General features: G+C 36.0%; 1 protein-coding gene across 5 annotated transcripts in view; it reads left to right on the top strand.

Moving 5' to 3' along the window:
• spri (Src homology 2 domain-containing protein sprint) overlaps positions 1-19,204 on the top strand; it is a 946,527-nt gene that overhangs the window by 804,681 nt on the left and 122,642 nt on the right. The window lies entirely within an intron of this gene.

Genomic DNA, 19,204 nt, shown 5'->3' with positions numbered 1-19,204 from the left:
GATATCTACAAATAGATAAAAGATAGTCGAAATATGGAACAAGAGCGCCCTATACAATATTATTTTACATGATATACCGTTATCACTACTCACTTATCTGCTTTGGATGTCCAGTCATTTAGAAAATCGGAATTTATTTTCGCGTTTCCAAATGGCTGCAAACGTAAAGCCACTAGGTGACGGTACCTCATGCAAAATAGTATTGTCTAGTGCGCTCTTGTTCCACGTTTCGATTATCTTTTATCTATGTGTAGATATCACATAATTACTGTAAAATTATCGGTATTTTAATTTCGCAGTGATGGGGCCTCCTAAGTTGCTCTAGAAGAGCAGTTTCTGCCATGCTATGTAATTCTTTATAGTTAGAAACGTATCTAGTTTTTCTTTCGCACTGCACAGATCGTACAGGTTTAAGCTGCACTCCCATCAGGATTTTTTTTTTCAGCGGCCTATGGTGTGCGGCGGGGTGGCCTGAGGGGTTAAATTCAGAAAATATTCCGAAGAAAACTTGTAAACCGGTCTTGAAATCAAGCTGTGTTGGGGGCAAGATAGTGTTGTAGGAGTGACCTGTGTTGTGCGAAGTGCTCTTGGATGGCGGTGTGTCATATGCACAGGTGTCCTGCATTCGTGTTCCGGCGGGGTTCAGTGTATATAAGTGTCGCCTTCCGTAACCTTGGGTTTGCATACGGACGTACAGCGAAGTTAATCAATCGAATATTAAAACAAAGTTATCATTCCAACAGTACAATTCTCTACCCCTTAATAGTTGAAATACCTCCTTATAATTGTCTCAGAGTGATGGTACAAATTTATTACTAAATAAGGTAAATTATAAGCTTTGTATGGTGTTTTTGCACCTATTGTAGATATGTAAAAACGAAATGAAACTGTTTTCATAAGCAATCCGGCTAACCAGGTTGTTAAACATCGTCAAAGTTTGTTTCATGTCGAGAGACCAACGAAGAACGTAATATTGAAACATACAATCTGCAAGTCCAAAGGGCCGGTGATTAGAAGTTGGGATATATGGTTAGCACATCCCGAATTCTACTGAAGTGCTAGCTTTTTTTAAACGCTTTGAAATCGCTTTAAAAAAAAAAGTGCAACTCTCTTGTTGTCTTCATGATGCTAGGTGAACCCCGAACTGCCAGCATCTTACGGTTTTCTCCAGCGGTCAACCAGCTAAATATTTACTATATTTACTATACTATACTCAGTGGTGCCCACCCCCCCTTATGTCAATGACGCACCCCCCCCAATTGTCTATCCGTAGGTGTTCTTCCATGAAAAAAATCTTCTTTTCGATTAATTTTACCCCCCCTCATCAAACATATTTATATAGATTTTAACCCCCCCCCAAATATTTCAATGACGCAGTTTGCGTCATAGCCCCCCCTTGTGGGCACCCCTGCTATACTACAGTAGGTCATCGGTGGCGATGCAGTTATAGTGGCGAATAAAGTGAAGTGAAATTTTAGAGACAAAGTTTAAAACTTGCTCCTACATTACATTAAATATATATATATATATATATATATATATATATATATATATATATATATATATATATATATATATATATATTGTGCCTACTGTATGCATTTCTAATCGCATGTGAAGATGTGAAAAACGTAATGTTAAGGACTTTTCGAGTTACAGTTATGTTGAGTTACAACACGATTGGTCCGCTCAGGCATTAAAGGCAAGAGTCAAAACCTGAAAACAGCGTTAACGAAAATTGTAATTGGAAAATTGTTACGTTCAGAGAAAAGGTTATGACTTTTGTAACGGAGATATATGTGTTCTTTTTTTTTTAAGAATAAAAAAAGGGAAAATAATCCGAGCAAGACGATAACGAAAAACAACTAGGTACAAGAATATAATCTACATATTTGGCAGAAGATCGCTATTACTCAGTTGTTGAGTGTGAATTTTGTAGTTAATTTTTATAGTCCCGTTTCCTTCCATATTTGAAGACATTCGCCGTGAATGTTATGCAACCCTTCGAACATTATTGAAGTGCGGGTTGAGGGATGTCCCGAGATAAATGTCAAGATAATTTTATCTGACAGTGAGTGCTAGACAGGTTGCAGTTACTTTAGCTAGCTGATTGATTCTTGATTTGAAGTTTATCGTCCCTTTTTCAGCGTGGAGGATATGACAGATGAGACTTTCTGCAAACCATTACTAGGACTTGTATCCGAGGCAGGCAGTCACTGGAAAAAAATCCCACGCGTTAGCTACGAGGCGCCTACTAAGCTTTTGTATCCAGATGAAACCATTAAGTCAGTGGGATTGCAAACCCAGTTCCCTTGTTGATCTCATTCTGTAATTCTTACTGTAGTTTTTCTTGTTTGCTGGGAGGAGAGAGTCATATTATAGTCTTAAGACTCTAACTTTTTTGATTGCTTAAATTTATTAATTAGCTTAGCTATTTATTTGTTATGTCCTTTGATTAACGCCTTGAAATTAATGCAACAGTTACTTGCTCTCAATTAATTTTGTTTGAAAGTGTAGGTTATCTTTTCTTTTTAGCACTAAGACAATATATACAGAACGTCGACCTACACTTTAATGTGGAATCCGAAATATATGAGTTCCCGTCGTGAATCGAACTCAGATCTTGCGGGATGTTAACCATTGGCCGCGGAAATATGTACAAAGAGTATATTAATTGCTATATAATCTCAAGGAAGGAACTTCACAGCTAGGAAGGTACACTCAGTTTCCTAATATTGTTGGGAAAGGTGGATTCATTTTTTTTATTTATTGACATATAACACAACAGGCGCAGGCCTAATTACATGCTACATTAATACAAAATTAATCGGCAGTTTACCTGAAAGCCAAAAAGGCACAGCTCTTGCGCCATCAGGCTCAGTAAATAACAAAACTTGGCTTGCTAACGCTTGTTACATTCAAATTGTTATCTACGTATAGAGTGACTAAATGAATCATAAATTTCTTATATACGTATGTCTCGTTAACGACAATTATCAACGAAAAGGAAAAATAAAGTAAAACGTTCGTTTAAAAGAAATAATTTCACATATAGAAATAATCCCATACATTATGACCTCGGAGAATGTTATGGGAGTAAAATAACATATTTCACATGGGAATGGGTTCAACCACATCTTAACGACACAACAACGCCCTGTCAATGCCGTATGTACTTGTATGTGTACGTGCATTTATACGTTATCACGTGTGTTTTCAGAAAAGTGAAACTCTTGTGTTGTATATTTAAAAAAAATAAAAAAAACTAACATATATGAAAAACAGAAACGCCTAACAGAACAAGTGAAATGCACGCAGAACATAATACATATTACTATATAGAAATGAAAAGAAGCAATACAGAGTGAATTGTAATATACGTATATATACTTACAAGTCACTCAATTTAGCTTTCACTAATGTTCGAAGACGTTTTCAGAAAAAAACAAATGTTCTTGTGTTGAGAAAGTACAATTTCCGCTCTTTTCTCTGTTCATTCAAGTCTTTTTTTTTTCTTTTTTTAAATGATTGTGAAGTGGATTTTTTTACACGGTCTTCTTTCAAAATGTTGTTGTTTTTCATTGTGATTATTGTCATTTACAATTAGAAGAGAGAGAGGAAAACGCCTCGTCATCCAATTATACTGTATTTTTCGCTGTTTACTTGTATTGTGTCTTTTGTTGAGGAGTTTAGGATAGAAACGTTTTATTCTTTTTTTTCCGTAACCATGCGCTATTTTCGATACAGCGAGCGAATTTAAACAAGTAAAGGAACTAAGAGTCTTGTTACATACAGTTATGAAATGTATAGTTCTCTCTGTATTGTGGCTTGAGAAACTTAACTGACGCGAGATCGAATTCACTGGAAAATGAAAATGGATAATGGTACGATTATGTCCTGTGGGCTAAGCGACACTGACGATAAAGTAAAATGAACAATTAGGGAGGCCCGGACTGGCCCAGGTGGCTAGGGACGAATCGCCACCCAGACAGGGACCAAATCAGAAAGGGGGACCAAATGAAAAGTTTACTAAAAGGGGGGAAGTATTTTTATCTAAAGCCACATTGTCACGTTACAAGAACTTGTAGCTGTCATAAAAAAAAAAAAAAAATCTTGAACCCCTACCATATTTCACTGTGTACACATAGTCTTGAAAGAGTCGTAGAACATTTTTTCCATCTTGTAAGGAGTCGAAACAGTGTCTAGCTTTCTGGGACGTCTTGCTTGCTACCTGCTATCGCCCTCCCGCTGACATAAAGGAAAAACCAGTTTCGCTGCTTCCGAAAGAACGGATTCTTTTGAACAGGGAGGAGGAGTGCGCCAAAATACACGTTTTTAATGAGGAGGTTAATTGTTTGTCCACTAGACTGCACTGCTGCATGGGTGGTGATACCTTTCTTGCTTACAAGAAGTTGTAAAATCTAAACAGTAGATAAAAAGACCGGGTAGCAAGGTCTTTTTTTTTTTATGACAGCTACAATATTCATGTAAAATGGAAACGTGGTCTAAGATAATAGTGTGAGAATTTAGGGCAACACAGTACCAGTATGTCAGCCGCCGGGTCCAACTAGTAGCTAGTCCTGAATTAAAATGAAACGGGAAAACGGGGAACCTAAAAAGAAAAAGTATTTATGGATCATGCTAGATCGAAACTCTAAATCCATATTGCTATATCCATTCCTGTCCATTCTTAAGGATCTTCACTATAGCGAAATTAAACTACCGCTAATTTTTGAGTTTTTGTGTAATATCTTCAAAACAAATAAAAATATTCGAAAAGCAAAAACGTAGTGAACTAGACTATGCGATTTTACATGTGATACCGTTATCACAACTCATCTGTCTTCTTACGATTTGCAATTGTAGCTAGTTCTAGTATTTTTTGCGGGTTCTGTAAATAGCGGCATACCAAAAGCAGATAGGTGAATTGTGACGAAGGTGTCACATGCAAAATCGTATTGTCTAGTTCACTACGTTTCTGCTTTTCGAATATTTCTATTTGTTTTGAAGATATTACAGAAAAACTCTAAAATTAGCGGTAGTTTAATTTAGCTGTAGTGAAGACCCTTAACGTGGGATTCGAATCACCAGCTTTAACCGGGAATCGAACCCCGCACCGAAAACGTGTACGGTATTAGTCATAGAGCAACAAGGAAGCTCGAGGTTGAGTCGTACTCAAGTTAAGTGCTACGGGGGTAGTCAAGGTCATTTCTTTGTAAATATGGAACGTATATAAAGGTAAGGAATAATATTTATTTATAGATTATTATTAAAGAGCATAGAACTCACATTAAAGGGCATGCACTTTAACAACATTAACGTCATAAGATATTATCCAGATTTAAATAAATGACATTTAATTAGGAAGTAATAATTATTAAAAAGAAAATAATCGGAACTAGTCTCTCCATTGATTATATTGCTGATATAAATCATAATGTAATCAATGATTCGAAATTAGATAAGGTAATCTGCTATTATAAGAAGGTTTATGCTGTGCTTATTTTCATTCATAATAGCAATAATTATATTCTCTCCCGCCTTTTTTCTTTAAAGGTAATTAAAGAAAATAAAATATGTATAGTAGTGATAGCATTAAAATATAACAAATAAATGCGTGATTAAGTTTTTTTTTTTTTTTTTTTTTTATAAAACCGGAAAGATAAGGAAAAAGGGAGAAACAGGAGAAACTAAAACATGGTTATTATCGCGTTTCTATTTTATCGGTCAGCTCAGCTCGAAACGAGGAAGCGATAGGCGGAAGAAGAAATGTAAAAGATCGATAACCTCTTCTTTTTTCATGCGTGCATATGAGTGTGTGTGTTAGTTCGTTCGTTTTGTTTCTGACAGGGTGATAGGTACGCAGCGGAGGGGAGAAGTTGGAAGGAATGATAACCCGGCTCAGAGGAAGACAGGAAAGAATAGACACTGCCGGAAGTCGATTAAACTAAAGAACGCCAAGATATTACGTAGCAGTGTTGCAAGCTCGTCAGTATTGATCCGGATATTTATATATATTAATATTATGTTCCTATTGATGTGTTTTTGAATTTAATGTAATTACGAGATGGTTATAGTATCAAATTAATTGACTCTTCACTTTCGGATAGTGTTCTATTATGTAAAAGAATTGATGTAGTGGTGTACTCTTCAATTACTCCCGAGGCGGTGGTTTAGTGGTAAAGCGCTCACAAGGAAATTCCGGTTCGATTCTAGGCCCTGAGAATTTGCGGCGGACAGCATCATACCCGTAAGTTTTCTCGGAGTTCGCCCAAATTTTCATTCCGCCATTTTATCATTTTATCATTCAGTTTCATTAATCTTACGTCTCCTTTAGCCAATGGGGCATAATCGTAGGGCGAAAAACTAGAAATTCCGTTTTATTTCATTTTTTTTTTTTTTACTTACTCCTAATTAGGAAACTATCAGTTTTCTAGAGTTAGCACATTGTCTGCTATTGCTGCTGTTTCTAATTTAATAGATGGAAGTTTGTTCCAGTTTTAGTTTCTGTAACTCCACAGTTGTTTTAAGATGCTGGATCAATTGATTTTTTTAAATTTCGAAAACTATGCTACACTTGCTTAAGTATGAGAAATCTTCATAGAAAGACTCTATTCGTCCGTCGACACAAGTATCCAAAATGGTAAAATATAGTTAACATTTTATATAGAGTCTGCTCCCCAATTCAGGGGCGTAAATAAGTGCAGACCCCGCATTGCGGGGGGGGGGGGCTCAAGCCATCAGGGGCCCCCAAATCATGAAGTTGGACTAGAGAAGTAGGGATGCGCACGAGACAAGATTTGTGTCTGTCTCGTCTCGAAAATGTGCTGTAAAAGTGATGTCTCGACTCGAAAAATGTTCTATTGGAAGAGCCGTGTCTCGACTCGAATTTTGTCAGGAAAATCCTGTCTCGACTCGTCTCGTGCGCATTCCTATAGAGAAGGGGCCCCACTTCACGTTGTCTGCCAGTAGGCCCCCAAACCTTTAGTTACGCCAGTGCCCCAGTTATCATCTTAGTGCTTATTTCCCTGTTGAAAACCGGGTTTCAGTGCTAGATCCGCACAATTTCCTACTATGAAACAAAACTCACTTGTTTTAAACATCGAATAGTCTCTGTTTCCATTTAGATTAGTGTTGGCCACGAGATGAAACTAGCAATAGCGACTCTCTCGTCTTGATGTGGTAAATATTTTTTTTTGTAGAAGTGTCGTCTCGTCTCTCGAAGAATTCTTTATTGTCTATGGTTTTGTACATGTATGTACACCAAAATTTATGGTCTGAGTTTTGTCTTAGTTTTATCAGAATCCTTTCCCGTCGCGAGCAGTATGATATGACAATGTCGCCATTATGCTCATATGTAATCACTTTATCAATTTATAAGTCTTATATTATGACTTATAGTATGCTACACTACTGCAACACTAAAACCATCTCTGAGATCTAAGACTTCAGTGAACTAGGCTCAAGAGATTTCTTGTCTCAAAAACGAGTCTAGAGTTACCATCTTTCTCGTCTCATCGAAATACTTATTTAGATCACACGTATTATAGGCACGACTAATAACAAGTCGTCTATACGGAATCATCCTCAGAAAATCATTATTACCATCTTATATGTTGTGTATTCATGATAATGATTAAAGGTAGAGGCCCATTTTTTGGGACAGACCTTGAAGCTCCAGGGTCTGTGCGTGTGTCGAGGTTGTATACTTTGTTGACTTAAGCAGTCAGGGCGACGATGTAGCTTCCTTTACTTCCCCAGGTACCCATTTTAAAGAGACTCGATGAACCTCAGACTTCATTTGAATGAGGGTAGTACGAGAAAGGATTCCCAGCATCACCAGGGATCGAACTCGAGCCGCCCAGTTGGCAGGCAGACTTTTTTTTTTTATCGCTACCTCCAGACCACGCTACCCGGCTCTCCATAATAATGATTAATTCAGTCGATTTGGATAGGTTGCAGTTCTTTTAAGAAACCCAGTAATGGAATTGAGAACTACGTATACGTATTTCGAGAAAAAAAAAGAGGAAAGAAAGAAAGAAAATAAACGTATTCAGAGAAAGTCACATGATTCAGAAGTCCTTCTTTTTTATTCTTCTGAGAGTCGTGTTATTGATGGCTTACTGTCTTTTATAAGCATATTAATTAGTCATTTGTAATAACTTCTTTGCAGTGGCTTAATAATGGAATTTCTTAGCATTGGAGCTCGGGTTCGAACTTCTCTCACATCTCGTGAATTGCTGGATTTTGAAATGAATGAATTGCGTGTGTACATGAATTATTAAAAGATCTCCCTCATGGCTAAGCGGTTAGCGTACGCGCCTTTGACGTGGGAGACCCGGGTCTGATTCCCGGCGGGAGCTCATGTGGTTGGGATCCCACGTTAAAACTGTAGGTCCACGTCTCATATAGCCTCGCTGCTGAACGGAACGCTAATCTTAAAATCAAATCAAATCAATAAATTGCTAAAGAAAGGGCTGAAATTACTTACTGAGTGTCCTACTTTTTCGAAGATTTCATAATTATTTCCCCCAAAATAAAATTCTCCGTCAATGTTTAATAAGTAGCAATAGAGGAAGGTAAATTGAATTACTGCAATTTGTTCGACTGCTTATTCCAAGATAAGCACAAGATAAGACTAACTCTCTCTTCAATTGATTTGTAAATATGCATCTTGGGAGTTCGGGTAGGAGTGTTGCTAGGTATTTTACTTTTATTTTTTTTTCGTTTTTGTATATATATGTGGTAGAGCTCACGTGTAAAAATCATCCGTTCAAGAAGTACGGAAGACAAAATCCGTATGGAGCCAATGAGGCATGAAAAAGAGAAAAACAGCTTCACACAAACAAACCGTAACACACATTCAGCTACTAACTTTGTTTATTCATATGGTTGGATGATGTGCTTACATATAAGTGCGTATGTATATGTGTGTGCGTGTGTGCGTCAGAAATGTCGACAACGGTACTTCCCTTCAACACTTCCAGTTTCTTGTGCGTGTTTTTCTACCCCCTAAAACCATTTCTTCCTTTTCTTTAACCCTTTAATGAGAGGCTTTATATTTTCTTTTATTTCTTCCTGTGTGGTTGGATTGTTTTTGTATGACGTAGAACTGAAGTTGCATGAAAATGTGTGCGTGTTTTTACAACATTGTTGTATGGTTAAATAGAAAAAAAAATGCGATTTTCCCATCCAATTATGTCTGTCAACAATTTATATTTATATTTTTTTTCTTAATGAAAAATCATCTCGTGGATTGTCTCCTGTTCTTTATTCTTTTTTAATTTAATTTTATGCTAATAGACTATTAAGGGGGTACATAAGTTCCGAAGGTCGTTTTCATAATTCTGTGAGAGACATCTGGCGGTCAGATTTCTAAATAAACAGTGCGATGTTCTTAATTAAACAAAGGAAATATCTGTCTTCGTGAGAAATCTTATTTCATTTTTTTCTTTCTTTCTTTTTTTAAATCTATCTTTACGGGCAATTTGTCAGCTCGTAACTACACTGACTTTTCTTGTGTAATTACCTGATGAAAAGGCATGAGAAAGCCTTATAATTAATCTTCTGTTTTTGTGCTTAACCAAATGACAGATATAATTGTTAAGGATGGTTTAGTGGTGGAGTGCTCACCTCTAATGCGTGCGGTCCATGTTACGATCTCAGCTTTCGTCATGTGGGCATTTTGGTGGATTTTCTGGAGATTCTCCTTTAGCACAGGAGCATAATCGTAGGACGTTAATCTATATTATTATTATTATTATTATTATTATTATTATTATTATTATTATTATTATTATTATTATTATTATTATTACTACCTGGGTCGATTTAATTGAAATTCACTTGAACCACTTGCATTTTTTTCCAAACCGTTGCATTGTACCGAAGTAATCTGTACCAAATGCTGACATTTTCAACAAATCTTGAAATCTTACTATACATATATTGTATTGCATTGCATTATTTCCATAATTTAATAAACATTTTATAGAAGAAAGTAAGGGAAAAATAAGAAAGCTAAATTACAATGTGAAAACAAGTGTATTCCAGTAATGAGCAGAGATGTTTCATATTAGCGAGTCCAGCTCCCGAGCTCATTAAGAGGCCCCATCAGTGCGAAATTAAAATACCGCTAATTTTACACAGAAATTGTGATATCTTCAAATAGATAAAAGATGATCGAAATGTAGAACAAGAGCGCCCTAGACAATATCATTTTACATGAGATATCGCTATCAGGACTCAGTTACCTGCTTTCGATTTCCAGCCGTTTTGAAAATCGTCATTTATTTTCGCGTTTCTAAATGGCTGCAAACGGGAAGCTACTAGGTGACTCGTAATAACGGTACCACATGCAAAATAATATAGTCTAGGGCGTTCTTGTTTCACATTTCAATTATCTTTTATCTATTTGAAAATATCACATAATTACTGTAAAATTAGCGGTATTTTAATTTCGCAGTGATAAGGCCTCTTAATTGAACTTGAGCGTGTATGGAGTATCCCCTGCTTTCTCCCATTCTTCCCCGGAAGGCAGTAACTTAAATACTATGGTTACAAAAGAACTAGCAGAGAACATACGAAACAGTGAACTGAGAAGACTCCAATTTGTGGTGTACATATTCCTTCCTCCATTTACCACAGGATATGCAGTTCTTAAATACCTTTATTTCAAAGAATTACCGGTATATATATATACAACGTGAAAGCCGAAATGTCATTTGACAGCTTGAAAGCGAAGTATTTTCCCTATTAAGAAAAAAAAGTACATAACAAATAACTGACCCAAGTGTACTGACTGAATTGGAGTAGTCGTCGTCTTGAATTTCTATAAATATATTCGCTACTTTAATATCCGATAAAATAATTACAAACTCTCATGAAACTACAGGCCTCACTAGCTATTGGTCTACCAAAACTATATTCAATGTAGCTAGTTTTTGTCTTCTTGCTTGCCCCCCCCCCCAAAAAAAAAGAAACAAGACATTTTCCCCCTGGGATTGATTGTACTGACTTCCCACAACTTCTGTTTAGGTCCTACTTTGTATTTTTTTCTATAAAACGTACATAGTATATAAAAATTTCCACAGAAGCGAAACATCCACGATGACCGACGATAATCTCCTCCTTTAGTCATTAGATATTGAGATGACAATGGCGTCACAGTGCACCTTAGCATAAGTTGCTGGCAGGCAACTAGACAGCCATCCGTTAACGGATTTAGGAAATTCGAATGATGTAACCTGCAAATTACTTGATAAAAAATAAGTGTCACGTGCACAATAAAGAAGGAGATTGATTTATATGGTCTGCTATTTTCTCAATATTCGAACAGGAAGTGGTAGTAGATTCCCACAACTTCCGGCTTTAGTAGAAAGATTAAAATGGATATGGAATATATTCTTGAGTTGTTAATAATTGATTGTAGATATCGATTCTCACTCGCTGTTAACCGTTCTTAGCACATTGCAATCAAAGTAAAAACCAGAAGTGGTTGATTTCTGTCGCTTTTGCTTTGAATAGAGGGTTAAGAGGAAGATACTATCTATTCTTAGAAGGCTAAATCTATTTCAATAAACATTTGTTGTTGTCCCTTATCATTTTTGCTCTATGTAGATCAATATTGAAACCGAAAGTTGCAGTGAACTTCTGTTACTTCTGGCTTTAGTAGAGAGTTAGGAATGAAGATGAAATGGTATTGTTGGACGTTTCCCTATCTATTACCACTTTTATCTGTAGTGATCAACATTAAAACCGGAAATAGTTGATTTCCAGCACTTCCGATTTTGAATATCACCTTCATCAACAAACTCCATTTCTAACTCACGACCCTCTAAATCGTGGCCAAATTTGACAACCATTCATTAAGTCGTTTTTGAGATTTTTTCTCCCTCTCGGACGTATATATACACGAACAGAGGGGGTACAAATAAGTTTTGGTAAACCAAACTCCTTAAAAAAAAAAAATGGCACAAGTTCCAATAATTGAGTACGAGGACTAAGTGGATAGCGAGCCAAGTACCGAGTCAGTGTGATCGCAATCCCCAATGACGTTAGTGAGCGTAAGCGAGTGCAAGCCGAATGGAGATAACCAAATTCTAGCTTGATCTTATTAATTACTAAGTCCAACCTTATAACTTTGATGGCCTATAACTCGATAACCAAAGGCATAAGTCCATCCTCTATAATTTTGATAGCCTATAACTCGATAACCAAAGGCATAAGTCCAACCTCTGTAAATTTGATGGCCTATAACTCGATAACCAAAGGCATAAGTCCATCCTCCATAACTTTGATGGCCTATAACTCGATAACCAAAGGCATAAGTCCAACCTCTGTAAATTTGGTGGCCTATAACTTGATAACCAAAAGCATAAGTCCATCCTCTATAATTTTGATAGCCTATAACTCGATAACCAAAGGTATAAGTCCAACCACTGTAAATTTGGTGGCCTATAACTCGATAACCAAAGGAATGAGTCCAATTTCTTTAACTTTGTTGGCCTATAATTCGATAACTAAAGGCATAAGTTCACCCACTCTAACTTTGATGGCCTCTAACTCTATAACACATATTTCATATGCTTACTGAACTCGTCGATCACTACTACATTGCAAAGTTTTATCAAAATCGGATGAGTTTTGTCCATTATACACTATATACTATCCTTCGGGTTGATTTGTTTTCTTGAACAATCAAATAGACAAAATATCATAAAGTTAATTAATAACTTAAATAATAAGACCGAATTGAACAATAAATAGAGGACTTACTTCTCATTAGCAGAATTCTGTTAAGTTTTAATCCGTAAATTAGTGGAATCCTGATGGGTTTTGAGCCGCGATTTGCTGGGAAACAATTAAAGGTACGCCACTAGCAAAGTACTCATGCGTGCATATATTTCTAATTGCGGTTATATATATATATATATATATATATATATATATATATATATATATATATATATATATATATATATATATATATATATATATATATATATATATATACTAACGTAAGGATGCTGAATCAAATTTATTTATTTTATAGGCTTTCCGTCCATGGGGTCGCGAGAAAAATTGCTTGAAAATTGAAGTCTTTGAGGTACTGCTTATGTCAATGGTAAAAGTGTTCCTTACCTCTCGGACGGATAAGTTTAAAAAAATTCAGCATCCTCAAATTGGTATTGAAAGTGCAGTTAAAAATGCATCAAAACGTGAACACCTCTACCATTGCCATAAGCGGTGCTTCAGAGGTCCCAACTTTGAGGTCATTTTTCTCGTCATCCCATGAACGGATAAATGGTAAAATACGTAGTTCCATTGGATTCGACCTTCGTTAAATTATACTTAAAGAAAAATCGCAATTAGAAGAGTATCGTAGCGTGAGCACCTGTACTTGGCATAAGTGGTACTTCAAAGGTCTAAACTTTGAGTTCAGTTCTCTCGTGACTCCGTGCATAAATAAGTTTTAAAATAGATCAGATGGATTCAGCATCCGCGAGTTAATGTAAAAAGTGCACTTAGAAATGTATCACACGTGAGAATTTTTTTTTACTAGTAGCGTGATCGTTCTTTCATGACTTATTGGCAACACTGCATTCTTTTGTGGAGTTCTGCGGGTTATGAAATTGTGAAGAGCAAAGTTTTAAATAAATATATTTTAAAAATAAAACTCTAGACTGTTATTACGGGGGGGGGGGGGAATACTGTTTGCGTTTACAGCATTCGTCGATACTATTTAAATATTCTCGTTTTGTACTTTACTTCTGTACTTCACTTTCCTTTTTCCTTATGTAGCATAGATCCAAAATAATGAGAGGAGTAAAAATACGTGCACGTAAATCTCCAGTAGGTGGTTTTGCTGTGGGGGAATAAAAAATTAGAGAGAGGGATTCCCTTCAATCTTTTCATGATTCATCTAATTCAACTCGTCTTCCCCTATTTAAAACTACTTTTCCACTGCTGCTTGTTACGCGACCAGGGGAGTTATAAGAGACCATGGGGACGGAATCTTAGAATAAACCTGCTTCAAAAGCATTCTCTCTGTGTCTGTCTATCTGTCTAGCTATATACGTATATGTGTGTATGTATGTATGTATGTGAAGGGTGAGCGTTTCCTTTTTTTGGTATTAGTAGTGATGGAAGTTGTTGTTGTTTGATGAATAGTGCATTTTGTTGTGTCTCCAGGTCTTGGAGAGTGCAGAGAGAAACCTGTCAGGACGGTGTGTCGCTCCTTTTACTAGACTGTCGTGTTCCCTGTCTGTTAAACTGCAAGACTTGAATAGCAGAATGGTTGGTAAGAAGAGCCATGCGCCCTCTTAAGAGCTGTACCTTTTTTTTCTGCTCTTGTTTTCTTTCTTCTTATAGTTCTTCGTCTCCCATTACTTTCTATTCTTTTTTCCCCTTCAAAGTTCTTGTTTTTCATTTGTTTTGTTGCTGAAAGATACTAGGGAGAGACAAGGAGAAAGATATCCAACGTAAGGAAAAAGAACTGACTGACTGCTCTATATATATTATTTCTCCCTTAAATTACTATATTTGCATTACTTTTTAAAATGCAAATAATAGTTATATAAAAAGGACTTTATTTTGTGCACATACGAAGGTATGGGTGAAAGCTGGTGGCAAATTAAAAAAAAAAAAAAAATAGTCACAGCATCGGAGTTCACGTTTTCCTGCAACTAGACTCTCATGCATGCATCCGCGAGCGAATCGATGAGCTTTGTCGAATACTTATATTGTGCAGAAAAGTGAGTGGCCTTTATATCAATGACGTACGTGCAAGCTGATAAAAATCACGGTGGTTCTCATTAAAACCATTTAAGTCTAAAAGAGTGCAAAGAGATGGCGCTATCTTGCCTTCGTCTTTATAATTGATGTAGTTTTAAAGAAGTGGCAAGTGCTACATAGCAATCTATTGGTGCATTTACCCTATCCCAATAACAAATCCTACTAGTAGTTCAAGGAACTGTAAGCTAATAGAATAAATCCCAGATAATCTCATTATTTGCTTGGAAATGAGACATATTTTTTAAATAAATTTGTTTAAGTGTAATTGAAAAATGAAAAAGTTTAAAATAATTTAATTCTGTTAAGTGACAGTTTCTTCTTTAGTATCATAGAAAGCAGCATTCACTTGTAAATCTCATGGAAACATTTATGACGTGTATCTAGGTAATATATATAGCTTGCTGCAAACTATGGTTTAGCCCCTCCCTTGATCATATCCTGGATCCGCCACTGTGTGTATATATAATATACCGAGCCTGGCATTAAGCCTCGGGCGTCTGCACACAGGAATGCGTGAAAACGCAGCTGTAGTGTTTTTGTGAATTGCACTTCATGGACGGATTCACCTGTTCCAATTAAAGGATGACAGCCTTGAACACGGTAGAAAAATATAAATAAAAAGAGGCAAGGAAGCACGACAGTGATTTGTAATTGTGACTTAAAACACCAACAATAATAATAGTATTACAGAACACTCAACATGCTACCAAAAAAAAAAAAAAATGTTCTTGTTGTAAAAATCCGCATTATTACCATGTAAAATGTTGTTCCCCCCCTCTTGTTTTCCTAAAAACACGGCTTTACAAAAATATTAGTTTCCATGCACACGCGATTGATTACTTTCGAAGGACAACCCCTTTGCTTGGGTTGGTTGTTTAAATTAGCAGGTGTACTAACTGCCTGAATAAATGAATAAATAAGTATCCTGTTGAATATGTAACGTGTGATAATAGTACGTAGTCGTGGAGCTGCATAATTATGAGCTATTGTTTGTCTAATCAATCAGATTTGTGTTGTGAGTTGTTGAGGGATATTGTTACAAGGCGAGTTTGCTAATCAAGATAAAATAAAATCATTCTCGTATAAATTATATCAATATTTGGTTTTTGTTGTTGTTTAATTATTTTTGGTGGTGTTCTGCATGGAGAGAATTACAATCTGGAGCACTACGATAATCATTTTGGCGTAATATCACCATCTATAACTATTTAGTGTTTGCGTGTCAACTAGAAATGCATAAAAGCCGGATTGTTTTAGAGGGTGAGGGGTAAAGATTTTATTTTTTCCCTTAAAAGCTGGCTCTTTTGTAGGGAGGGAAAAATCATATAATTTTTTGGTTAATATTCCTCTCCAAGTATTATCTTTTGTTTTCCTGTAATAGATTCCACAATTAAGATTTTGTGCGACTCTATCCATCACGACTCTGGAACTCAATAAACACTTCTGACCAGAATATATACACTTATTTATTAAAAACTAAAATACAGTATAACGGTTTCGACAACGTAACGTTATCTTTATCAGGCACTAACTGAAATTAGTTTCAGTTAGTGTCTAATGAAGATAACGTTAGGTTGTCGAAACCGTTATACTGTATCTTAGTTTTTAATAAATACTCTGGTCAGAAGAGTTTGTGCATTTACAGATTCAGTACTTTGTGTGTCCCTGTGCTTAATCCAGGGCTGTCAGTTCTTGAAACTGGTTTTCAAATTGGCATTACTGCAGTGGTTGCTAGCAAGTGTAAGTTATGCGACCTTTGATATCGCACGTGTCGTTTAATATATCTGGTTTGTTCCGTGTATACATCCGATATATGTCTCAGTTGTATTTCCAACCTATCGCAATGGTTCTACAAACAATTTGTTGGAATTAGAAAAGTCATATAGTCCATACATTATGTACGTACCCTATTTCTTTCCTTTTGAGCGACTGATTTTCTTTAATTCTTGTGACACGTTTTTTCATGTCTTTTTTTTTCTTCAGAATACAGTAATTAAATTTGTTTTTCCTGTTGTAATAATATAAAAAAAACTCGAGGTGCAGTAAAATTAATATTTTTGTCATTAAAATTGAAATGTTTAAAAAGAAAAAATTCAAGGTAAAGAAAAAGTGAAAAAATAATTGTTGTTTCTTCTTTTGCTTCTTCAGAAAAAGTCTGTGTATCTCTAATGTCGACTGCAGAGGAAAAGAAAACAGATTCTTAAGGGAGCCATCAGAATATAATTCATTCATTTTATTTAAATGTACTATACCTGTACTGATGGGCGTAACTTGCATTCTTCAGTGGTTAAAAATTACGTGTGTAATCCCGAGTTTGTTCCATGGGTGTATTTGTCTAGGATAAAATCTCTAGTACTGGTTCGAATTCTACTTCAAGCTGTTGATCCTGTTTCAGCATTAGTGGTGGAAAGGGACTTCACAAATTTCAATTAATCCATTGATGCAATGGCAAAAAAAAAAAAAAAAAAAAAAGTTATGATGGATTATTAATTAATATACTTCTTTCCCAAATTTTGAAATCATAAACGAAAACTTGAAGCATACTGGTGGATTGCAGCGATTTGCATTTCTTTTGTAACTTTACTTGAATTTAATGGCTGAAAAAAAAAATCGTAAGATGCTACGTACATCCTGGATTCTGACACTTAAATTATTTCGATAGCCTGATAGTGACTGTAAAACCCACTTAAAGTAACGAATTTTCCTGTAACTTTGCCAGATTGAGACTGGGTGAGGTGCTTCTTTTCGTCCAGAGCAGAACGTTCGGGCGACCAACAGCAGCCACCAAAGTGACCAGGGAAGTTGGAAGCAGGGGAAAGGAAGGGAAGGGGATAGGAGAAACAGGGAAGGCCAATTGGTCAGTAAATCGATTTTTCTTTGGCTGACTGGAACGTTTCCAGAGGGAATCAGGTGCTGTGTTTCGGACAAATGGGGAAGAGGGAACTGTGGGAGTCAAAGCCCCTCAGGGAAAAAATTGGAAACACGTAAAAGACATTTTCAGACTACGAGAATTCTACCTTTGATCTCTCATTTCTCTCTTTTCCCTCTCATGTTGTAATCTACTTTTTCTTCGTTTTAGTAAGAACAAAATTACAAAGGGAATTATCTATATACAGGCTTCGGGGGAGCTGTCATCGGTGTATCTGTGTTCAAATTTTAAGAAAATAAAAAATAAGATAACATTATGGAACATCGATTTCACATTGAAAAGCTTATCTATTATGAAGGAGTACAAAGCAGACCGACTAAAAGATTCATATTTATGTGAAAATTTTATAGCATATAAGAAAGAAATGCTTCCTTTTCTAATTTTATTACATTAAATCACATAAAGGGTTGTACTGACAATAAAAACACACATGGAATTATTAAAACAACGAACATTCTTATTTTGTTAAGAATTATTGTTGTTTCCCCTTTTTATCGTATTTTCCCACTTAAACGGAAAAGTGGAATCGTATCGTTTCTTGATTGCATTTACCCTTTACAGATCATGGCATATCGTAGTAAAGTGAATTTGCCCTCCTATTCGGGGCATGTCATAGATAGCCCCCAAAGACTTTGGTGGAGATGCAGATCCACAAAAGCTTTTTTTTTTTTTTTAGAATGGAAGTTTTTACCATAAAAGGCCAGATTTTGGGAAGAAAAACGGAAATGTTCCTCTTTTTTTATTAACTTGTGTGATTAGGATTAGATTTTCGAGTTTTCGGCATCTATGACCATGTTATCCCGTCACCCATGAAAGATGCAGTCAGTCGGGGCTCACACTATCCGGGGTATTGGGAGGAAGAAAAAGGGAATGGGGAAGGAAGGAAGCAGCCTGGGACCATTATATTAGATACCAACCCGGCATTTGCCTAATGTGAATAAGGAAAACCCAGGAAAACCTCACTCAGGATGGCTACCCTGCAAAACCTTTTACACTTTTTAAACCGAGTGTTCCAACCGAGAATCCAACCTAGAACTCCTTGACTTATGAATTTCCTATTCTACTACCAGCTTTGTTTCCCTGTAGTAATTCTACAATTTAAAATAATGTCTTTACAACGTGTAGCACTTGTGAATCCCAAACTGACCTGCATTGGTTGTCTTAACACCCCATGAAGTGCCTGGAAGTTATATCTTACATCTTGTCAGTGACACCCGCAGAGTTTTTATCGAAGGTCGGGGGGAGGGGGAGCACAAGCTATAAAATAAACGACTATTTGATGTTTCATATACACTCATGTCCAAAATTATTGTCACATGTCTATAAATATGTTGTGGTAGGAATATAATTCGATAACAAATTCGTCTGGTATTTCTTATAATGTTAGTATGTGTATAACCGGCTAAGACATGCATGTGGCAAATTTCATGTCCAAAGAGCAGTACATAAGAACAATAAAACGAAAATAAAACTTTCTTG

Source organism: Thermobia domestica, chromosome 9 (assembly GCF_964235325.1).
Source record: "Thermobia domestica chromosome 9, izTheDome1.hap1.1, whole genome shotgun sequence".
Classification (NCBI taxonomy): Eukaryota; Metazoa; Arthropoda; class Insecta; order Zygentoma; family Lepismatidae; genus Thermobia; species Thermobia domestica.
The sequence above is the reverse complement of the archived record's forward strand: the minus strand, read 5'-3'. Positions and strand labels throughout refer to the sequence as shown.